Genomic DNA, 25,405 nt, shown 5'->3' on the forward strand with positions numbered 1-25,405 from the left:
TGTGGTCTTTTCAAACAAATTGTTTATAAGTAAATAACACCATTAACAAAAATCTGCTCCGGTTTATGCAGGAGCGTTTTGTTTCTCGTCACCTTTGCAGAATTGAATTATGTACATTGTTCTGTAGAACAAAAACCCATGGACAGCTCTTTCTTAGCTTTCATGTTTAGCTCTGCCTGCTCTGAGCTCAGTGTCTGCGTTGTCTTCTTTAAACTCAGTGTCCCTCGCGTAAAACACAACCCTTTGTAGAAACCACCATCTTGATTACTGGAGCAAGATGCCCTTGACCCTTGCCTGGCTCACATTTTGCATCTTACAGACAGTATTGTGGCAGCTGTCAGTAGGAACCTTGTAACCAGGCACGAGATCTTTGTTCACTATAATACCCCGGTTACTTACCAGTAATCTTCATTACTCCGAGTCCTGGTCTTCCTAGATGCAGTCCTGAGTCCCGCCCTCCCACCCGGGCTTGGCGGTTGACTGTTTCCTGTCTTTCTTGTCTCATGCGGCGTGGTATGTTACAGGAAGTGATTTGTATGTTTTCCTCCCTTTTATGGTGGATCATAGGTAATGGTGGCCATCTGGGGGGAACTTTTTTGAGTTTTCAGCTTGGGAATTGGTTCTGCCAGAAGGGAGCTCTATCTTTTGCACTGCGTTGCGTCCAGCAAACGCAACACTTTAGAAAATTAGCATTAAGTTCTGCCTTAGGACCTTAAAAATGGAAACAAGCCCTTGCTGTTCTGCTGCTTGAAATGCCTTTCAAGGAACTGATCATGCTCACTTTCCATCTATCTCGCTTCTGTTGGCTACAAAAGTTCTAGAAAAGGAAGTTTATTGACAATGATTCACCTTAACAGAAGTAACTTCCTCTACTCATCTCAAGCTGGCTTCTGATCTACACATGGTACCAAAGTTGCACCCATATCTGTGGCGTAATGATAGCCCCCACAGACCCCTCGGTGCAGGGAACCCCAAGCTCCAGGGGACCCCCTCCGGCACAGTCCTGGGTGGCGGGACTCTGGCCTGAGAGCTCCTGACAGGGACTGGCGTGAGGGGGGCCCCCTGGATGTACCTTGCAGGGGGGCCCCCTCAAGTTTTGTTACGCCACTGTATAATAATAGGACTTATTTACAGCATTGGCAGTGGTATTCATTTTTTCGACCTCAGAAGTATGAGCAGTTGAGTGGACCCACCAACATCCAACTTGATGACTTTCTATGATAAAGCTTTGTTGCCCCCTTCATGACACAGGAGCAGCTTTTTCAGTTTTGTTTTGATAGGGCTATATTTCATGGGCTACTCTGCTTCTGGTTATGACATATAGGAGAGGAGCAGGGACGTTAGACTCATTCTAATCACTTTTCCCCTGATTTCCCAGGCTAAAATTGCCAAATTCCACACAGGAAAGGATTTCCTTGAAACGATTAAAAGCAGAAAAGCTCTAATGTTCAGAGTAGGAGAAGCCATGGCGTGAACTTCCACAGTTGACCACAGATTAGTGTACTTGTGAAAAGCAGGGCTGTGCGAATTTTTATTAAGTGACCATAGTCCCGCGTAAACCAAAATTATTGGCCTGCAAGTAGCTTGCAGAGTTTCCTGCAGAAATATATTTTTCACAAAAACTGGCAACATTTTCTTGCGAGTGCCAATAGTTCAGCACAAGTGTTAAATGGGTACGCCAGATTCACAGGAATTATTGTCAAAAAAGTTTGGGGCACGTTTATAAAAAAATCAAACAGCGCAGCAAGCTAACTTGTGCACTGTGTCACAGGAAAAGGGCACACATGCACCGTATTTAAATGATACAGCACATTCATGTCTGTTTCCTGTGCTGGTGCACAATGTGCTGCCTGTCAAGCTAGTCAAAAACTAGTAAGGGAGGTGGTCATATCGTTTATTTTTTTATTTCTTATTCATTTTAGACAGGTTCATTTAGGGATAGGTAAGGAATGTTAAGTGATTGAGCACCAACGACAAACACATTGCGAGAGTGACAGCAGTGTGAGAGTGACAGCAGAGTGAGTGTGACAGCAGAGTGAGTGTGACAGCAGAGTGAGAGTGACAGCAGAGTGAGAGTGAGAGTGACAGCAGAGTGAGAGTGAGTGAAAGTGACAGGAGAGTGAGAGTGACAGCAGAGTGAGAGTGAGTGAGAGTGACAGGAGAGTGAGAGTGACAGCAGAGTGAGAGTGAGTGAGAGTGACAGCAGAGTGAAAGTGAGCGTGAGAGTGACAGCAGGACAGCAGGGTGAGAGTGACAGCAGGGTGAGAGTGAGACAGCAGAGTGAGAGTGACAGCAGAGTGAGAGTGACAGCAGAGTGAGAGTGACAGCAGAGTGAGTGACAGCAGAGTGAGTGACAGCAGAGTGAGTGACAGCAGAGTGAGTGACAGCAGAGTGAGTGACAGCAGAGTGAGTGTGACAGCAGAGTGAGAGTGAGAGTGACAGCAGAGTGAGAGTGAGTGAGAGTGACAGCAGAGTGAGAGTGACAGCAGAGTGAGAGTGAGAGTGACAGCAGGGTGAGAGTGAGGCAGCAGAGTGAGACAGGAGAGTGAGAGCAGAGTGAGAGTGACAGCAGAGTGAGTGACAGCAGAGTGAGTGACAGCAGAGTGAGAGTGACAGCAGAGTGAGAGTGACAGCAGAGTGAGAGTGACAGCATGAGAGACAGTAGAGTGAGAGTGACAGCATGAGAGACAGCAGAGTGAGAGTGACAGCAGAGTGAGAGTAGAGTGAGTGAGACAGCAGGGTGAGAGACAGCAGAGAGAGTGACAGCAGAGTGAGAGTGACAGCAGAATGAGAGTGACAGCAGAGTGAGAGAAACTCAGCAGTGTGAGAGAGACTCAGCAGTGTGAGTGTTCCAGAGAGAGCAGGGTATACTTGTGCGCTTACACGGTGCACTGACACACAGGAGCTAAAACAAAGAACAGCTGAACACGTGTCTTGGGAGCTTCATGGAGGCAGCCGGCCCTCTGTGAGGGGAGCAGCAAGGAGGGGACGCTCCAACCAATCAAACGCAACTACTCACAACCTACTGTACAATTACAACACAGGCCAACGGGCAGAGCTTGGTCTTTTCGCATTTCGTAGGGTGAGCAGTGTGTGAGTGTGTAGGGTGAGCAGTGTGTGAGTGTGCAGGGTGAGCAGTGTGTGAGCGTGCAGGGTGAGGAGTGTGTGAGCATGCAGGGTGAGCAGTGTGTGAGTATGCAGGGTTAACAGCGTGTGAGCATGCAGGGTGAGCAGTGTGTGAGTGTGTAGGGTGAGCAGTGTGTGAGTGTGCAGGGTGAACATTGTGTGAGTGTGTAGGGTGAGCAGTGTGTGAGTGTGTAGGGTGAGCAGTGTGTGAGTGTGCAGGGTGAGCAGTGTGAGAGTGTGTAGGGTGAGCAGTGTGTCTGTGTGTAGGCTGCGCAGTGTTTGTGTGTGTAGGGTGTGCAGTGTGTGAGTGTGCAGGGTGAACATAGTGTGAGTGTGCAGGGTGAACAGTGTGTGAGTGTGTAGGGTGAGCAGTGTGTCAGTGGGCAGGGTAAACATTCTGTGAGTGTGTAGGGTGAGCAGTGTGTGAGTGTGTAGGGGCAGTGTGTGAGTGTACAGGGTACGAAAACTCGAACTAAGTCCACTACACACACACACATAACATTACACACATAAGACTACACACATAAGACCACACACCACCACACACACAACACCACACACACACACAACACCACACACACACACACCACCACACACACACACACCACCACACACACCACACACTCACCACCACACACTCACCACCACACACTCACCACCACACACGCAACCACACCCGCAACCACACAACCACACCGTCAGTGCACGCTTTCACCGGGCATAAACACCACCAGCCGTCAGTACACGCTTTCACCGGGCACAAACACCACCAGCCATCAGTGCAGGCTTCCACCAGGCACACACCACCAGCCGGCAGTGCACGCTTCCACCAGGCACACACACCACCGGCCATCAGTGCACAATTTCTACAGGCACACACACCACGAGCCATCAGTGCACACATCATTTGTTAACGCATCCACAATTAACTATTGTAGCAATTACAGTATGGTGCACTTTACTTTTAAACATATTCATCTAAAGCACAGCATGCCAACATTGCTACAATTCCAATCCAACCCACATAATTCCACAACACACCACATGCATACACTCCATAACGCATGGCTAAAAGACATTACCATTTACAATGCCATTAGATCTAACTCAAATAAATCCGAGACCTATTCCATTTCCAATGCTTGTTTTATCTGGTGCTGTCAGAGGAGAACAAAGGCTCTTTCCAGAACTAGGAAATCACTTTGTTAGAATACTCAATGGATTAAGTAAGACCTTTGTTCGGTATAAGGGGGGGCTGATTTAGTTGAACAAGTTACTTACCTTTGGTAACTCACTTTCTGATGGGTACTCTAACTATAGATTTCTCGCCCTTAGAATATACCCCAGGCATCAGACTGGATCTGGAAGGTTTCACAGCAGTGCTTCCATACGCTTCTTGGTGGTACTGTGCCTTGTTACACCACAGAAGTAAGAGTGGAGCCATTTGTAAGCACCACCCTTGTTCGCCTACATTACTTTCTTCTCGACTCTTTTAGCGGCATAAAACGAGGAGCACAAAACATTTGTCTGTACCAATGTGCAGATCTCTAGACAGAAAAAGAAACCATTCCGCAGGACAGTATCTGATTAATACTTCTAAACATAGATTCCTTAAAAGAGGAAGGTCTGTGGAGCAGGCTAAGAGCAAAGAGTCTTGAAGGAATGAACAAGCACAATGCTCTTCCCATCTAACTTCGCTGTCAAAGAAGTAGTACTTCGTGAACGTGTGCACTAATGCCCCTGTCGTGGCTGATGGATATGGAGCGGTAGCAGCAATGTCCATGGTTGAATGAGATCTCATTCCTTCTGGAGGATGCTTCTTGGCCAAAGCATAACAGATCTTAGTACAGAGGGCTATCCACCTTGACAAAGTCCTTTTCAGTACCACTTTGCCTCTCTATGCCTCCGGGAATCCCACAAAAAAGTTGATCGTCCACCTGATGGCGTTTGGTGCAAGCAATGTAAAAGTGTAAGGCATATGGGGTCCAGCCGAATGAGTACCCCTCCTCTTTCGAGGGGTGAGGCGGAGCAAAGAAAGTTGGGAGGGTGATGAATTTCCCAACATGAAAAAGTAATGACTTTTTGCAAAAAAAGCCACCCTGGTCCTCAGTTTTAGTTTGTCTTGGAGAAAAAGTGGTGGAAGAAAGCTGCACCATATGAATCTGCAGCTCACTCACATGACCAGTTTAAGTGACTGAGATGAGGAAGACATTTTTAAGTCAGAAGATGCAATGAACAGCTGCACAGTGGCTCAAAGGCGTACATGAGGAATATAAAGACCAAATTAAGCTCCTACTGTGGCATCACAAATTGTTTGGGAGAGAACACGTGTCGAAACTTTAGAAAAGGTTTGTCCGACAAATGCAAAAATGCCAAAAGAACCGACAACTAACATTTAATAGTGCCCACGGCATGACTATGCTTGGCTAAAAGCAAAACAAACTATAAAACATCCAACAATTTTGCTTGTAAGGGGTCTGTGTTATGGATTCCTCAACAAGCCACAAATGTGTCCCAGAGCCCGGCATAAATATTCTTCAGAGAGGGATGACAAGTCCCAAGAATAACACCCACAACCTTAAGTGGCAGAGCGAACACTAGCAACTGCTGTCACTTAATCTCCACACATGGAGAAGTAGATTGTACAGGTTCGGATGCAGAACCCTGGCCTGCTGATCCGACAAAAGATCCCACAAATGTAGTAGCTGGACTGGAGGGCAGCTGTTCATGCTCAAGAGTGCCAGGTACTACACTCTCCTGGCCAAATCCAGAGCCAATAGGATGACTTGAGCCTGGTATTCCTGGTGGTCTTCAAAACGAAGGACAGGAGAGGCGGAGACAGAGGGCATACAGGAGTCCCATGCTCCACTCTATCCTGATGCCCTGTACCATCTTGGGGTGCTACCACTATTCATGATTCACCAGGTTTCGCTGGCTGAGCTTGCCTGCATTAGTTTTAAAGATCCCACAACGAGCTTTACCATCAGGGAGATGCCCTGATACTCCAGCCAACTCCAGATGCCCACTCTGCCCTACTTGTGGAGTACCACATAGCAGCGAGGTTGACCATGAAAACCTGCACAATCCTCCCCTTCATGGATGGCAGGAAGGCCTTCAAAACCAGCCAGATGACCTGTAGCGCTAACGGTTTTTTAGGAGTCAGGTTTTCACCAGAGATCTCGGATTTCCACCTCTTCTAGATGACCTCCCACGAGATGCATCCCTCACCACCATCAGTTCTGACTGGGAAAGGGAGAGGGGTCTCCACTTGTCAGGTTGTGGTCAAGCAGCCAAACCTGCAGATCTTGTGCAGTCTTCTCCGAAACCTAGATGACATCCACCAGGTTCTGGGCCCTTTGAGACTTCAGACCCCACTGCAGAGCCCGCATATGCCACCTGGCGAAGTGGACAAGTAAGATATACTAGGCCTTCAGGCCAAGAAGCCTAATCAATCAATCAATCCGGAATTTGTGAAGCGCGCTACTCACACGTGTAGGTCTCAAGGAGATGAGAAGCAGAAGGGGGGGGGGGATACTGTACAGCTCCGTCTCACCCGAGGAGCCAGGTCTTGTGGCTCTTCCTGAATGCTTGCAGAGTGGGGGAGAACATCTGATGCTGAGTGGGAGTTCGTTCCAGGTCTTTGCCGCGATGTAGGAGTATGCTCTTCCACCCGTTCTGGCTCTGTGGATGCAAGGGGCCTCGGCAAGGGCGAGGTCGGCGGAGCAGATGCTTCTCTTGGGTGCGTAAGAGACTCTTTCGTTGAGGTATTGGGGACCGGTGTTGTGGAGGGATTTGTAGGCGTGAGTGAGTAGCTTCAAGGTGACTCTTCTCGTCGGGGAGCCAGTGGAGATCTCGTAGGTTCTGGGTGATGTAGTCTTGTCGTGGGATGCCAAGGACAAGTATGGCAGCGGTGCTCTGGATGGTCTGCAGTTTTCGGAGCACGTGGAGGAGACGACGTTGACCTGTCGGGTCATGGTGAGGGAGGAGTGGAGTATGATGCCGAGGTTGCGGGCACGGACCGAAGGTGTGGGGAGGTTGCTGAGGGCAGTGGGCCACCAAGCGATGTCCCATACGGAGGGGGTAGATCCGAAGACGAGGACTTCTGTTTTTCTCTAAGGTGAGCTTCAGGCAGCTGCTGCTCATCCGGAATGCGACGTCTTTCATTCCTTCCTGGAAGCTGAGTCTAGTGGTGTTGGGTTCCTTGGGGAGGGAGAGGATGAGCTGGGTGTTGTCGGCATAGGATACTATGCTGAGTCCATGCTTCGAGACGATGCCGGCGAGGGGGGCCATATAAATGTTGAAGAGCGTGGGGCTGAGTGAAGATCCTTGGGGTACTCCGCAGCTATCTGTGGGTTCGGATATGAAGGGCGGGAGTCTGATTCTTTGGGTTCGGCCGGTGAGGAATGAGCGGATCCAGTCTAGGGCGGTTCCCTGTATGCCGGCGTCGTGGAGTCTTGTGGTGAGTGTGTGGTGGGAGACGGTGTCGAAGCTGCAGGAGGTCTAGTAGGATGAGGACTGCCGTGTGGCCCTGGTCGAGGAGAGTGTGGATGTCGTTTGTGGCGGCTAGGAGGGCAGTCTTGGTGCTGTGGATGCTGCAGAATCTGGATTGGGAGAAGTTCCTTTTTATGGATCTGATGCGTTGGTGGTATTCTGTCATGGCGTTCTTGCAGTTGGTCCGTGCTTCGGGGATTTGCTGTCCATACTTTCTCGGGACGTCTGCAGGTGCGTCTGGATTCTAAGAGGTTGGTGGTGAACCAGGTGGCTTTCGTGGGGCAATGTCTGTCAAAGTTCTGGAGGGGGGTGAGCTTGTCTGCGCAGTCGGTGATCCATCTGTGGAGTTCGTTGGCTGCAGAGTTGGCGTTGCTCGTGGAGGGAGGGGGAGCGTGGTTGAGGGTGTAGGAGGTCCTCTTCAGTGACCTCGAGCCAATTCCTGCACGGAGGTAGGATAGTGTGTGATGGCTTTTGAGAAGTTTATGCAGTGGTGGTCCGCCCAGAGGGTTTGCATGGTGTGGCTGAAGTGGATGTTTTTTCCTCCTGAGAAGAGGGGGTTGAGGGTGTGTCGTGCCATGGGGGTGGTGATGAGCTGTTTGTCTGATGTTGGTGAGGTTGTCCAGGAGGGCGGTGAAGTTGGGGTTGTTGAGGTGGAAATTCAGGTCTCCGAGCAGGACGTAGTCCATGGAGACGATGGCGTGGAGTGCGATGAGGTCTGTGATAGTTGGGGCGAATGTGCCGCGTGGTCTGGGAGGTCTGTAGGTAAGGGTGCAGCATAGGGTTGTTCTGGGGTTGGTCCGATAGGTTTGAAGGGGAGGGTGCAGCATAGGGTCGTTCTGGGGTTGGACTAGATCTGGAAACAGAGGTGAGTCTATCACCAACTGTCACAGCACGGTTTGAAGCCTGTAGTCTTCGGTGGGGGCATTGTTTCCTTATACAGTGAACACCAATTTGAAAGAATTTGTAAACCATCGAAAAAGGGAGCAGAGCTCTGAGTCCGTGCTGAAGAACAAGTAACTTATCTTCGGAGATGATGTATCTGTAAGATACATATATAGTTATAGATTCCTTATCTTTAGAATGACCCCCAGGCACCAGACTGGATCCGGAGATTTTTTCTTTAGCAGTATCCGTGCGCATCGGTCGACTCGGTGTCTGCCGTCAGCGTCGTGTTCGCTGGAATGACATCGCAATGTGTTTAGATGCCGCCCCTGCGCGCTGATGTCAATTCTGACACGACTTTCCACGCCAGAAGCGCAGAGCCATGCAAGACATTGACCACTGGTGCACATAACTAGGGCCCTGGAAGAGAGTCCCTATCTCTAGAAGTCAGTTTGCAAAATGGGGCGGATTGGTGGGGCAGTAAGGAATCTATAACTACATATGTCTCTTACAGATACATCGTTACCGAAGGTAAGTAACTTGTTCATCTGAATGAGATTGTAGTTATAGATTCCTTATCTTTAGAATAGATACCATAGCAATGCCAACCCCGGAGGTTGGTCTGCGAACCAAGTTCACTCCAGAAAGTCTTGGAGAACAGAGCAGCCGAAGTAGCCGTTTCTCCGGACTTGGCTGTCCAGGCAATAATGTTTGGTGAACATGTGCAGAGATAACCACGTGGCCGCCTGTCTTCAGAGTGAGGAGCCTGAGAGGACAGTTGTGAAGAGGCTCGAAGGGAGCGCACATAAGATAGGTTAAGACCAGGTTCAAGTCCCACTGAGGCATTATGAACAGAGAAGGAGGAAAGAGGTGAGTCATGCCCTTTAGAAATCAATTTACAATAGGGGACTTGAAAAGAGAAGGCTGTTCAGGAAGGCGAAGTAAAGCAGATGTAGCCGACAGTTAGCCTTTAAGAGTGCCCAAGGCAGAGCCCTGCTGGGCCAAAGAAAGTATATACAAGAGAACTGCCGAAAAAGAGGGGCAGAAAGGGGATCCACAGCATTTGCTGTGCACCATGCCACAAACTTGTTCAATCTGCAGGCATATACCATCTTGGTGGAGGGACGCCTAGTTGCTAAGATGACATTAAAGACTTCAGGAGGAAGGTCAAAAGCTGTCACATGTTGCTGCTCAATCTCCACGCAAGGAGGTGGAGGCTGGACAGGTTCGGGTGGAGAACCATTCCCGGCTGCTGCGACAGAACATCCTCCCGAAGAGGCAGTCTGATCGGAGGATCGATGGCCATGCTCAAGAGCTCTGGGTACCAGACTCTTCGTGCCCCTTCCGGAGCCACAAGAATGACTTGGGCCCGGTCACACTTAATCTTCTTTAGCACTCTGGGCAGAAGTGGTACAGGCAGAAAGGCAAACAGGAGGCAGCAGTTCCAATTGTGACGAAAAGAATCGTCGAGCGAGTGCCACCTTGGTCTGGACTCTGATCTCAGCCTCTCCCAAATGACCGCACCATCCCAGAAGGGACATCTGTCACCTCTGTGAGGTCTGGATGGGAAAGGGATCTGCCTCTGACCCAAGTTTGGTTCGTTAATTTTGTAAGGATGTTGGCCAAGCGCCCTATTGATGACCTCCTGGTAATATATAAAGCCAAATGTATCTCTGTTGCCTTGTATGGGGCTGGTATCTGGGGCCATGTAAATGTGGAGTCACTCCAACAAGTTGAAAATAGTTTTCTGAGATACCTCTTGGCTGTCCCTGATAGCACAGCTACTTACATCTGCCATGCCGAATTGGGCCTACCATACCTGTCTGACCTTATTAAAATCCAGCCGATTTTATTATGGCATAAGGTCTGGACAGGTGTGTCTACAGGCCTAAATCGGGAAGTGATTTTAGATTGTTTAAAACTGCAGCAGGTAAATTACATCCCCTGGCTCGCATATATTAAAACATTTTTGGTGACCTTGACCACATTGAGTTGTTTGACAATCCTGACTCCATGCTTCATATCTCGAGGAAGGACCTAAAACATTATGTTTAAGTCATCTGGAGACGATCAGGCTGTCTTCTAACATTATGAAACAGACAGTCAGAGCCAATCAATTACTCTTGATTCAAACAGGGATACAACCGTAACTTTTGTAAATCTGCCTCTCACTGGTTCAGTGAGTGCACCAAGAAGGGGACAGCCCCTACCACTGTAGCCCCTAAGGCATCTGCACCCCCTAGTACAGTTAACATTGGTAGTTCCCAACCCAAGGCTATAGTGGGGTTAACCATGGGTACTGAGATGGATTCTGGCCTAGTCAGGATTCCAACTCAGGCTGTTCTTGTCTGTGATGTGGACATGGCTATGTCCTCTACTGTGAGTCCCAGTACTCTGGGCAAGTACAGGCAAACACCTTTGATCAATCATAAAGTGGCTCAGGCCTACAGGGACACATATGCCAGTGTCACCATGGTGACGCCTAACTTTGTGGACCCTGGGCAGATTGTACTGGGTGATAATTACCTGGTGACCAATGCAAGCAATGTCACTACTACACATAGTGTGGCAGTTGTTAACTTCTCCTGGGGAGGGATAACTGGCCTCAAAAGAGTTGTGGTAAGTGCAGATCTCCCTGTGGAGTGTTTGTTGGGCAATGATCTTGAATCCTCAGTATGGTCAGAAGTGGAGTATAGGACTCATGCAGAGATGTTAGGCATATCAGCTCATGTCCTTGCTGTGACCAGGTCACAGGCCAAAAAGTGCCAAACTGAACAGGTCTTGGATCCTGTAACTATGGACCAAGTACCACCCAAGAGAAAGAGCAGTAGGGTTAAGCCAGTGCCTTACCCCTTGCCTCAAAGTGAAGATCAGCCTCCTCAGGAAGCAGATAGTGAGACCCCTGAGGGAACTGTCCTAGAAGAACTTGAACCTGACCAGGTTGAGTTTCTTGGGACGGGGGGCCTTCAAGGGTAGACTTGAGGCAAGCACAGTTAGACTGCCCCTCTCTTGAACCCCCCAGACAGCAAGCTGCTGCTGAGGCTGCTGGGAATGCTACAGGTACCCATAGAGTGTATTGGGATGAAGGACTCCTTTATTCAGAGGCTAGAGACCCCAAGCCTGGTGCTTCTAGGAGGTTGGTCATACCTCTGGCATTTAGGGGTTTCCTTCTTACCTTAGCCCATGATATTCCCTTAGCAGGACATCTAGGCCAGAACAAGACTTGGGACAGGATTGTCCCTCACTTTCACTGGCCCCATATGTCAGAAGATACCAAGGACTTTTGTCGCTCCTGTGTGACCTGCCAAGCCAGTGGCAAATCAGGTGGCACAACAAAGGCCCCCCTTATACAACTACCTGTGGTGGGGGTACCCTTTGAAAGAGTAGGGATTGACATTGTTGGACCAATGGATCCCCAAACAGCCTCTGGGTACAGATTTATACTGGTGGTAGTGGATCATGCCACCAGGTATCCAGAAGCTATTCCCCTAAGGACCACAACAGCACCTGTTGTGGCAAGAGCCTTCCTGGGAGTTTTCTCAAGAGTGGGCTTTCCGAAGGAGGTGGTCTCAGATAGAGGTGCAAACTTTATGTCTGGGTATCAAACTGCAATGTGGAAGGAGTGTGGTGTAAATTACAAATTCACTACACCCTACCATCCACAGTGCAATGGCCTTGTTGAAAGATTTAACAAGACGTTGAAGGGTATGATCAAGGGTTTACCTGAAAAGCTTAGGCGAAGATGGAACATCCTTCTACCCTGCCTTCTGTTTGCTTACAGAGAGGTTCCACAAAAGGGAATTGGCTACAGCCCTTTTGAACTTTTGTTTGGGCATCCTGTAAGGGGACCCCTATGTCTGGTGACGGAAGGATGGGAGTTACCTCTCAAAAAGCCTAAAGAAGACATAGTGGACTATGTACTTGGTCTCCACTCGAGGATGGCCGAATACATGAAGAAGGCTTCTAAAAACCTTGAGGCCAGCCAAGAACTTCAAAAAGCTTGGCATGGCCAAAAGGCTGTTCTGACTGTGTACCAGCCAGGACAGAAGGTGTGGGTGTTGGAGCCAGTGGCCAAAGCAGCACTCCAAGACAAATGGTCTGGACCCAACACAATTGTTGAGCAAAAGGGAGAGGTCACCTACCTGGTGGACCTTGGAACTCCCAGGAGCCCCCACAGGGTGCTCCATGTCAACAGACTCAAAGCATATGTTGACAGGGCAGACATGGGCTTGCTCATGGCTACAGATGAGGGGCAGGAGGAAGAGAGTGACCCTCTCCCAGACCTGATGACTCAGAACCCTGATGATGGTTCAGTTGATGGTGTGGCCTTAGCTGGCAGCCTCACTGGCCAGCAGCAACAGGACTGTAGACAAGTTCTCCAGTCCTTCAGACATATGTTTTTCTTGACACCTAGTCAGACAAACTGGTGCACCCATGAGGTGGACACTGGTGAAAGTCTGCCTGTGAAGAATAAAATCTACAGGCAACCTGACCACGTCAGGGACTGCATTAAGACACAAGTACAGAAGATGTTGGAGCTGGGAGTCATTGAGCCCTCAGAGAGCCCCTGGGCCAGTCCAGTAGTCCTTGTGCCAAAACCTCACACCCAAGATGGTAAGAGAGAGATGAGGTTGTGTGTGGACTACAGAGGGCTCAATGCTGTCACTAGGACAGATGCCCACCCAATGCCAAGGGCAGATGAGCTTATTGACGGATTGGCTTCTGCCACGTTTTTGAGCACATTTGACCTGACAGCAGGCTACTGGCAAATCAGGTTAGCTGAGGATGCAAAAGCCAAAACTGCTTTCTCAACCCCAGGTGGTCATTACCAATTTGTGGTGATGCCCTGCCCTTTGGCTTGAAGAATGCACCTGCCACTTTCCAAAGGTTGGTGAACCAAGTCCTCACTGGGTTGGATGACTTTTGTGCAGCTTATCTAGATGATATTGCTGTCTTCAGCTCCACCTGGGAGGATCACCTGATCCACCTGAAGAAGGTTTTGGAGGCCCTGCAGAAGGCAGGCTTAACTATCAAGGCCACTAAGTGCCAGATAGGGCAGAGTAAGGTTGTGTACCTGGGCCACCTTGTAGGTGGGGGTCAGGTTCAACCACTAGAGAGTAAGATCCAGACCATAAAGGACTGGGCTCCTCCAACCACCCAGACACAGGTCAGAGCTTTCTTGGGCCTGTCTGGTTATTACAGAAAGTTTGGTAAGAATTATGGGTCCATTGTGACACCACTTAATGACTTGACCTCAAAGAAGATGCCAAAGAAAGTTCAGTGGACAGTAAGCTGTCAGAAGGCATTTGATGACCTGAAGAAGGCCATGTGCTCTGCACCTATTCTGAAGAGTCCTGATTACTCCAAAGAGTTCATTGTCCAAACAGATGCTTCTGAGTTGGGGGTGTGAGCTGTACTTTCACAACTGAATGTAGATGGTCAAGACCAGCCCATTGCTTCTATTAGCAGAAGGCTGACCCCTAGAGAGAAACGTTGGTCAGCTATTGAGAGGGAGGCCTTTGCTGTGGTTTGGGCCCTGAAGAAGCTGAGGCCATACTTGTTTGGCACTCACTTCAAAATTCAGACAGACCATAAGCCCCTCTTGTGGCTAAATCAGATGAAGGGTGAAAATCCCAAACTGCTCAGGTGGTCCATTTCCCTACAGGGGGTGGACTTTACAGTGGAACATAGACCTGGGACTGACCATGGCAATGCAGATGGCCTCTCCCTCCAGATATTTCCACTAAGAACATGAAGACTCAACTGGTCAAGGTTAGTTTAATGTCCCTGCGTTTGGGGGGGGGGGGGTTATGTAGAGGAGTAGGGTCTGCTTTCCTACGGTCACCCCACTTTTTGCTTTACTGGTTTTTGACTTTAGTGTGGCTGTGGGCCTACTAATCAGACCCACAGCCCAGCTGTTCTATCTCTAAATTCATACCATGTACTTTAGGTACATCACCAATTGGGAATTGGGTCACCTTGTGAGCCCCTGTATAGTGTACCATAGGTACCCAGGGCATATGTGCATCCAAGGCCTACCAGGGGCTGCAGCATATCTTATGCCACCCCTGGCTGGCCATCCAAACTGACACAACTGGCTGATCACTCAGCTGGGGCAAGGTTGTGTAATCACCCCTTGCTTAGGTATAGTATTCCTATACCTACCATTATATATAGACACATATATACCTATAAGTCACTCCAATGGCAGGCCTTAACAATCCTGAAGGCAGAGTGCTTGGTTTTATGCGAGATGAGGCTCTAGCATGATCTGAGCCTGTATGCAGCTTTCGGAACCATGTCCTTATAGCTGTTCTATGATATAGCCATACCATATACTCTTAAGTGCATTATAATCCTCGCGGTTATTGCTAACTTTGGTTTGGCTTTATCAAAACATGTCGTGTAAGGTGTCATACGCTTAGGAATACTACCCGGGGTAGCATTCCACCCTTCTAGAGGGAGAAGACATGTTGTTCCTGTTAATCCCAGTTAAAGTTAACCAGAGCCTCAGCATCACAAAATGGATGCTGCTGCCACAGACACAAGTATGACCTCCTGCTGCTGGGAGTCCTTCCAGCGAGGGAGGCTTGGACAATAGATTTCCTGCCTTGGGAGGTGCTAGCACCACCCCAGACAGGCCTTAGTGTATTGGGGCAGGGAGGGCTGAATGAAATGAGACACTGCCTGGGGCACACAAGTTGTCCCATGCATAGCCTGGTTCAAACCAGTTGCTGGGGCACTCCAACCCCAGCTCTGGCGCAAAAAGGGACAAAGGGAAAGGGGTCCCACCCATAGGAGGGACCTAGCAGGTAATCCGCCCCTCAGATTGGTATATAGGTAGGAGCTGAGTCAAGAGACTTTAGATTTATCCTGAACTGAAACTTGAAACGAAACTCTGGACCTTCGACATTCTACTGCAACTAGAAGACTGAAGAATCTCCCTTGTGGTCAAGGAGTGACCACCCTGTGCAAACAGGCACCATCCAGCGATAAGCCGTTTGCTTTGTCGACGTTCTTGTCGGAGCCCGAGCACAGAGCCTGACAAGAACTGGACTTCCAGACTTCCTTGAGTCCGATCCACAGCCACAGCAAAGCGGAGACCCGTGGAGGCCCCTAGAGACGTGGGACCGGCCATCTTGAAAACCCTGCTCCTTGCTACTTGTGCAGCTTCTGAGGCACCCTCGAAGTTGTGCATTGGGGAATGAGAAGCCCCAGCCCCGAGCACCTTTTGAACCGACGCACAGCCCCCCACACTCACCGAGTGCCGCGTGGGGCCTGCTAGTACTTTTGTGCTCGACGCGTCTGTCCGGTCACTTGCCCGTTGGCTAGTGGCCTCTGTGACGACGAACCTTTGAATTTGAACCGCCTGCCTGGTTGCTCCAGGTGGGCCCCTGCTTCCCTGCAAAGGAGAAGCCCCCTAGACCTTGCTGGTCTAACTCGAAGCGAATATTCGATTCCTGCGTGGGTTGCATTTGCCAAGGCCTGTTGACTCCAATCCGGAAGCCGACGCCGCCAACAGCGAGATCCTTCGTGGGACAGTCCGTATCCAGCTCCTGGTCGTCATCGACGCCTCCTGGTCCACGTGGCTGCAGAGTCAAGCTTCACGACATCACCCGATTGCTTCGCGACATCGCCTGGTTCCTTCCTGGTCACTGGCTAGTGACCCAGACTCTGTCCCCTCTGCTTTCAGGTACTCTTCATCCTCGATCCGCCCTTGGATCCAACTGGACACTTCTCTCCTGGTCGCCTGCAGCATCTTTTTACAGGTCTCCATAGGATTCAGCGACGAAACCCGACACAACTTGACACCTAGGCACCCCGGCTCCTGTGGGTGAGGTAACGCGGGTCTCCGGTGCTCCTGTGGGTATTGACTATCCTAGTGTCCTAGTTTTCAGTGGCTTTCTCCTAGTACATCCGGAAGTGTCCTAAAAGAACTAGTTTCTAACTCTTACGTTCCCATTGTTTCCCTATGGTAACTCGCGTGTGTGAATAGACACTGCACACGCATCCCGTGAGCCTCCTGCTTCCTAACTCTTGTTAGCTCAGTGTAGCCCCAGCAATTCCCTAGGCCTACTCCCTGTTCGTGGCGTGGTTCTTATACCAATATTTTAGTATATGGTCCTCAGTGCCCCTAGGGCACGAGTATATTTTGTGCAACTTATTGTATGATAATTAAGTAACTTGTTATGTGCTTTGTCCTCTGACCTCCTAAAGAGTTCAGAGGGGTTGTGTTTATAATAAATACATATATATTTTATATATAACCTGTGTGGTGTCCTTTGATTTGATATTCAAGGGGTTACATATGGTAAAACAGCTTGCTTCACATGCTCTCTGAAGTTTTAGCCTAAGACTGCTTTCTCCATGCTACCACTAGGATAGCTGGTCTATAAGGTTGACTTTACAACCATCACCATGAGGGTTGTTTGGACTGGTGCAAGGTGCTCACTAGAATAGTGAACATCATATACCAGGCCAACTTCCCACACGCGGCACAAAGGCACCGGTGGTCCCTACACTCCCCGGTCCCTAGGGGTAATACTAATATTAGTGGACATCAAGTCTGACGGTCTGCTCCTTTTTTCTTCCCCCCCCATCCACCTTGGCAGGAATACCGGGAAGCTGACCCAGACAGAGAACAAAAGCCAGAAGCCTCCAACGTGGGAAAGCGAGTTTTTATGATGGATCCAGCCCGGTTTTTAAGAGACAGACTGTCCACACGCAGTAAAAGAACCCTTTAAAAAATAAAACCTTAGCTCTCCAGACCTGGTCTCCGGTCCCTTACTTCTCCCACGCCACAATAGTGTACCTCACAAGTTTATTAAACATTTTACAGGTGTTTATGGGTACTTTTAATTATGAATATGTACGAGCGCCTTTGTTTATGTGCCAATGATATTTCTGATTCATAATTTTGCAGAGCACTTAGAACATATATATTCTATCAGACCGAGAGCACCCACCTGGACTGCAATTGACACCGTTCTACATCATCACTGGTCCCGCACTGTCCTACAATATCCTGGACTCGCCTGCCCCCCCCCCCATCCCTTCCCTCCGCATCACTGGATCCGCAGTGTTCTACAATAACCAAACTCTGCTGAGCCCCCCATCATTGGGTCCGCACTGTCCAACAATAACCAAACTCTGCTGAGCCCCCCATCACTCGGTCCGCGCTGTCCAACAATAACCAAACTCTGCTGAGCCCCCCATCATTGGGTCCGCACTGTCCTACTATAACCAAACTCTGCTGACCCCCCCATCATTGGGTCTGCACTGTCCAACAATAACCAAACTCTGCTGAGCCCCCCATCATTGGGTCCGCACTGTCCAACAATAACCAAACTCTGCTGAGCCCCCCATCATTGGGTCCGCACTGTCCAACATTAACCAAACTCTGCTGAGCCCCCCATCATTGGGTCCGCACTGTCCAACAATAACCAAACTCTGCTGAGCCCCCCATCATTGGGTCCGCACTGTCCAACAATAACCAAACTCTGCTGAGCCCCCCATCATTGGGTCCGCACTGTCCTACTATAACCAAACTCTGCTGAGCCCCCCATCATTGGGTCCGCACTGTCCAACAATAACCAAACTCTGCTGAGCCCCCCATCATTGGGTCCGCACTGCCCAACAATAACCAAACTCTGCTGAGCCCCCCATCATTGGGTCCGCACTGTCCAACAATAACCAAACTCTGCTGAGCCCCCCCATCACTCGGTCCGTGCTGTCCAACAATAACCAAACTCTGCTGAGCCCCCCATCATTGGGTCCGCACTGTCCTACTATAACCAAACTCTGCTGAGCCCCCCATCATTGGGTCCGCACTGTCCTACAATAACCAAACTCTGCTGAGCCCCCCCATCACTCGGTCCGTGCTGTCCAACAATAACCAAACTCTGCTGAGCCCCCCCATCACTCGGTCCGCACTGTCAAACAATAACCAAACTCTGCTGAGCCCCCCATCATTGGGTCCGCACTGTCCAACAATAACCAAACTCTGCTGAGCCCCCCCATCACTCGGTCCGTGCTGTCCAACAATAACCAAACTCTGCTGAGCCCCCCATCATTGGGTCCGCACTGTCCTACTATAACCAAACTCTGCTGAGCCCCCCATCATTGGGTCCGCACTGTCCTACAATAACCAAACTCTGCTGAGCCCCCATCACTCGGTCCGCGCTGTCCTACAATAACCAAACTCTGCTGAGCCCCCCATCATTGGGTCCGCACTGTCCAACAATAACCAAACTCTGCTGAGCCCCCCATCACTCGGTCCGCGCTGTCCAACAATAACCAAACTCTGCTGAGCCCCCCATCACTCGGTCCGCGCTGTCCTACAATAACCAAACTCTGCTGGGCCCCCCATCACTCGGTCCGCGCTGTCCTACAATAACCAAACTCTGCTGGGCCCCCCATCACTCGGTCCGCGCTGTCCTACAATAACCAAACTCTGCTGAGCCCCCCATTACTCGGTCCGCGCTGTCCAACAATAACCAAACTCTGCTGAGCCCCCCATCATTGGGTCCGCACTGTCCAACAATAACCAAACTCTGCTGAGCCCCCCATCATTGGGTCCGCACTGTCCAACAATAACCAAACTCTGCTGAGCCCCCCATCATTGGGTCCGCACTGTCCTACTATAACCAAACTCTGCTGAGCCCCCCATCATTGGGTCCGCACTGTCCAACAATAACCAAACTCTGCTGAGCCCCCCATCATTGGGTCCGCACTGTCCTACTATAACCAAACTGTGCTGAGCCCCCCATCACTCGGTCCGTGCTGTCCAACAATAACCAAACTCTGCTGAGCCCCCCCATCATTGGGTCCGCACTGTCCAACAATAACCAAACTCTGCTGAGCTCCCCATCACTCGGTCCGCGCTGTCCAACAATAACCAAACTCTGCTGAGCCCCCCATCACTCGGTCCGAGCTGTCCAACAATAACCAAACTCTGCTGAGCCCCCCATCACTCGGTCCGCGCTGTCCTACAATAACCAAACTCTGCTGAGCCCCCCATCACTCGGTCCGCGCTGTCCTACAATAACCAAACTCTGCTGAGCCCCCCATCACTGGGACCGCACTGTCCTACAATATCCCGGGCTTTGTTGCATCCTCCATCGATTAAAGGTTCCTCCCTGTACAAAAATATCCAGGACTCGACTGCGCCCTTTATTACTGGGTCACTCACTGTCCTACAATATTCTGCTCTCTACAGCTACCTCCGTCACTGGGTCTCTTATTGTCTTAAAATATCCTGGACTCGCGTGCACTCTACATGGCCCCTCACTGTCCTACAACAGCCTTTACTCTACCCCCATCAGTGGGCCGCTCACTGTCCTACAACAGCCTTTACTGTCCCCCATCAGTGGGCCCCTCACTGTCCTACAACAGCCTTTACTCTACCCCCATCAGTGGGCCGCTCACTGTCCAACAACAGCCTTTACTGTCCCCCATCAGTGGGCCCCTCACTGTCCGACAACAGCCTTTACTGTCCCCCATCAGTGGGCCCCTCACTGTCCTACAACAGCCTTTACTCTACCCCCATCAGTGGGCCCCTCACTGTCCAACAACAGCCTTTACCGTCCTCCATCAGTGGGCCCTTCACTGTCCTACAACAGCCTTTACTCTACCCCCATCAGTGGGCCCCTCACTGTCCAACAACAGCCTTTACTGTTCCCCATCAGTGGGCCCCTCACTGTCCGACAACAGCCTTTACTGTCCCCCATCAGTGGGCCCCTAACTGTCCTACAACACCCTTTACTCTACCCCCATCAGTGGGCCCCTCACTGTCCTACAACAGCCTTTACTCTACCCCATCAGTGAGCCCCTCACTGTCCTACAACAGCCTTTACTGTCCCCCATCAGTGGGCCCCTCACTGTCCGACAGCAGCCTTTACTGTTCCCCATCAGTGGGCCACTCACTGTCCAACAACAGCCTTTACTGTCCCCATCAGTGGGCCCCTCACTGTCCGACAACAGCATTTACTGTCCCCCATCAGTGGGCCCCTCACTGTCCTACAACAGCCTTTACTCTACCCCCATCAGTGGGCTCCTCACTGTCCGACAACAGCCTTTACTGTCCCCCATCAGTGGGCCCCTCACTGTCCTACAACAGCCTTTACTCTACCCCCATCAGTGGGCCCCTCACTGTCCTACAACAGCCTTTACTCTACCCCCATCAGCGAGCCCCTCGCTGTCCTACAACAGCCTTTACTGTCCCCCATCAGTGGGCCGCTCACTGTCCAACAACAGCCTTTACTGTCCTCCATCAGTGGGCCCCTCACTGTCCGACAACAGCCTTTACTGTCCCCCATCAGTGGGCCCCTCACTGTCCTACAACAGCCTTTACTCTACCCCCATCAGTGGGCCCCTCACTGTCCTACAAAAGCCTTTACCCCCATCAGTGAGCCCCTCACTACCCTACAGCAGCCTTTACTGTCCCCATCAGTGGGCCCCTCACTGTCCTACAACAACCTCTACTGTCCCCATCAGTGGGCCCCTCACTGTCCGACAACAGCCTTTACTGTCCCCCATCAGTGGGCCCCTCACTGTCCTACAACAGCCTTTACTCTACCCCATCAGTGAGCCCCTCACTGTCCGACAACAGCCTTTACTGTCCCCCATCAGTGGGCCCCTCACTTTCCGACAACAGCCTTTACTGTCCCCCATCAGTGGGCCCCTCACTGTCCTACAACAGCCTTTACTGTCCCCCATCAGTGGGCCGCTCACTGTCCAACAACAGCCTTTACTGTCCCCTATCAGTGGGCCCCTCACTGTCCGACAACAGCCTTTACTGTCCCCCATCAGTGGGCCCTTCACTGTCCAACAACAGCCTTTACTGTCCCCTATCAGTGGGCCCCTCACTGTCCGACAACAGCCTTTACTGTCCCCCATCAGTGGGCCCCTCACTGTCCTACAACAGCCTTTACTCTACCCCATCAGTGGGCCCCTCACTGTCCTACAACAGCCTTTACTCTACCCCCATCAGTGAGCCCCTCACTGTCCTACAACAGCCTTTACTGTCCCCCATCAGTGGGCCGCTCACTGTCCAACAACAGCCTTTACTGTCCCCATCAGTGGGCCCCTCACTGTCCGACAACAGCCTTTACTGTCCCCCATCAGTGGGCCCCTCACTGTCCTACAACAACCTTTACTCTACCCCCATCAGTGGGCCCCTCACTGTCCTACAACAGCCTTTACTCTACCCCCATCAGTGGGCCCCTCACTGTCCTACAACAGCCTTTACTCTACCCCCATCAGTGAGCCTCTCACTGTCCTACAACAGCCTTTACTGTCCCCCATCAGTGGGCCGCTCACTGTCCAACAACAGCCTTTACTGTCCTCCATCAGTGGGCCCCTCACTGTCCGACAACAGCCTTTACTGTCCCCATCAGTGGGCCCCTCACTGTCCGACAACAGCCTTTACTGTCCCCCATCAGTGGGCCCCTAACTGTCCTACAACAGCCTTTACTCTACCCCCATCAGTGGGCCCCTCACTGTCCTACAACAGCCTTTACTCTACCCCATCAGTGAGCCCCTCACTGTCCTACAACAGCCTTTACTGTCCCCCATCAGTGGGCCGCTCACTGTCCAACAACAGCCTTTACTGTCCTCCATCAGTGGGCCCCTCACTGTCCGACAACAGCCTTTACTGTCCCCATCAGTGGGCCCCTCACTGTCCTACAACAGCCTTTACTCTACCCCCATCAGTGGGCCCCTCACTGTCCTACAACAGCCTTTACTCTACCCCCATCAGTGAGCCCCTCACTGTCCTACAACAGCCTTTACTGTCCCCCATCAGTGGGCCCCTCACTGTCCTACAACAACCTTTACTGTCCCCATCAGTGGGCCCCTCACTGTCCGACAACAGCCTTTACTCTACCCCCATCAGTGAGCCCCTCACTGTCCGACAACAGCCTTTACTGTCCCCCATCAGTGGGCCCCTCACTGTCCTACAACAGCCTTTACTGTCCCCCATCAGTGGGCCCCTCACTGTCCTACAACAACCTTTACTGTCCCCATCCTTGGGCGCCTCACTGTCCTACAACAGCCTTTACTCTACCCCCATCAGTGAGCCCCTCACTGTCCGACAACAGCCTTTACTGTCCCCCATCAGTGGGCCCCTCACTGTCCGACAACAGCCTTTACTGTCCCCCATCAGTGGGCCCCTCACTGTCCTACAACAGCCTTTACTCTACCCCCATCAGTGGGCCCCTCACTGTCCTACAACAGCCTTTAGTCTACCCCCATCAGTGAGCCCCTCACTGTCCTACAACAGCCTTTACTGTCCCCCATCAGTGGGCCGCTCACTGTCCAACAACAGCCTTTACTGTCCCCCATCAGTGGGCCCCTCACTGTCCGACAACAGCCTTTACTGTCCCCCATCAGTGGGCCCCTCACTGTCCTACAACAGCCTTTACTCTACCCCCATCAGTGGGCCCCTCACTGTCCTACAACAGCCTTTACTCTACCCCCATCAATGAGCCCCTCACTGTCCTACAACAGCCTTTACTGTCCGCCATCAGTGGGACGCTCACTGTCCAACAACAGCCTTTACTGTCCCCATCAGTGGGCCCCTCACTGTCGGACAACAGCCTTTAGTGTCCCCCATCAGTGGGCCCCTCACTCTCCTACAACAGCCTTTACTCTACCCCCATCAGTGAGCCCCTCACTGTCCGACAACAGCCTTTACTGTCCCCCATCAGTGGGCCCCTCACTGTCCGACAACAGCCTTTACTGTCCCCCATCAGTGGGCCCCTCACTGTCCTAGAACAGCCTTTACTCTACCCCCATCAGTGGGCCCCTCACTGTCCTACACAGCCTTTACTCTACCCCCATCAGTGGACCCCTCACTGTCCTACAACAGCCTTTACTGTCCCCCATCAGTGGGCCGCTCACTGTCCAACAACAGCATTTACTGTCCCCATCAGTGGGCCCCTCACTGTCCGACAACAGCCTTTACTGTCCCCCATCAGTGGGCCCCTCACTGTCCTACAACAGCCTTTACTCTACCCCCATCAGTGAGCCCCTCACTGTCCGACAACAGCCTTTACTGTCCCCCATCAGTGGGCCCCTCACTGTCCGACAACAGCCTTTACTGTCCCCCATCAGTGGGCCCCTCACTGTCCTACAACAGCCTTTACTCTACCCCCATCAGTGGGCCCCTCACTGTCCTACAACAGCCTTTACTCTACCCCCATCAGTGAGCCCCTCACTGTCCTACAACAGCCTTTACTGTCCCCCATCAGTGGGCCGCTCACTGTCCAACAACAGCCTTTACTGTCCCCCATCAGTCGGCCCCTCACTGTCCTACAACAGCCTTTACTCTACCCCCATCAGTGGGCCCCTCACTGTCCTACAACAGCCTTTACTCTACCCCCATCAGTGGGGCCCTCACTGTCCTACAACAGCCTTTACTGTCCCCCATCAGTGGGCCCCTCACTGTCCGACAACAGCCTTTACTGTCCCCCATCAGTCGGCCCCTCACTGTCCTACAACAACTTTTACTGTCCCCATCAGTGGGCCCCTCACTGCCAACATATCTGGACTATACTTCACCCTCCATCATTACAACCCGCCCTATCCTATAATATCCCGGTCCCTGTTGCACCCTCACTGTCCTACAGTATCCTGGACTAGGCCGCATCCTCCGCCACTTGGTTCCTCAGTGTCATCCTGTGTCGTGGATTCTACTGCACCTTCCCTCACTGGGCCCCTTAAAGTCCTACAATATCCCAGACTCCACTGCACCCGCCATCTCTGAGCCCCTCAAGGCCCTGTTAACTGTAAGTTCCATCACTGACTGCTAGTGTCCGCCACTACCGTGTACCCAGCAGAAGCCTCCATCACTGCCCTGGTGCCACTGCACTCTCCGTCCCCTGTCCCCTCGCTGTCACTGGTGGACTCTGCCCTGCACATTCTATCAGTGGGCCCCTCACTTTCCCGCGCCAATAGTGCTAGACTCCACAGTTCATGTGACTTCTACACTTTGCAATCCCCCAGTTTTATGCAATACATCCTCATGTAATATGCGTGTGTTGATGTAAAGCGCTCGGACACCCTGCATTGGGATGAGTAGGGCTACACAAGAAAAAATAGTGGTACTTAAATTATTTCAACGCCTCCGCAGGGGAAGTAAGCTCTATATAAATGCAATTTGCTGTGTGTAAATACTGGGAAAGACCAACACATCTGACATTTTTACAGTGCATGCATATCTCCTAAACAGGGACTAAACAAAGTGAAAAGCTACTGCAGTCAAACAAGCATTGGCATAGCCAATAGGTCTCGCCTTTGGGACCTTATACGTGTCATCAAGTGTTGCATTGCTAAACACTTGTAAGGTCCCAAAAGTGAGACATATTGGCTTTACCAATGCTTGTTTTTAATGCAAGCATAATCCTCTATTAGTGGATATCTTTTATTCCAGGTTTTTCCTTTTTTTTTAAAAAAATTTTTATTTGATTTTACAACCGAAAGACAATACAACAGATAACACAGACCCCGTCCCTCCCTCCTCGGTCGAGCAGATCAGATAAACAAAAAATTAGCCACTTGAAGAGCATTGAAAGATATACAAAACAATACTGAAAAGGAAAAATTTACGAGTTAAGTTAATACATTAACATTCAATTTCGTGAAATTGCATAGTTGAATTGCGGTTTAAGCAAAACAAGCTGGTTACTACTGTATATATCATTGCATTTTAGACCATTCTATTAAGGGAGACCAGATTTTTTGTCCTTTAATCTGACTCTTCCTGCCTTTGTTTTTGTATATCGCCATCTCTAAATTAAAAATAGCTAACAATCTTGCAAACCATTGTTGATATGAAGGGGCTATAGGATCTAACCAAGCCGAGGCTATACATATTCTCATTACGGCCATCGAGATAAAAATCAAT

At 50.8% G+C, this 25,405-nt stretch overlaps 1 protein-coding gene across 3 annotated transcripts in view; it reads right to left on the reverse strand.

The window, feature by feature from the left end:
- MTMR8 (myotubularin related protein 8) overlaps window positions 1-25,405 on the reverse strand; it is a 511,753-nt gene that overhangs the window by 23,767 nt on the left and 462,581 nt on the right. The window lies entirely within an intron of this gene.

This window comes from Lissotriton helveticus, chromosome 4_2, assembly GCF_964261635.1.
Source record: "Lissotriton helveticus chromosome 4_2, aLisHel1.1, whole genome shotgun sequence".
Classification (NCBI taxonomy): Eukaryota; Metazoa; Chordata; class Amphibia; order Caudata; family Salamandridae; genus Lissotriton; species Lissotriton helveticus.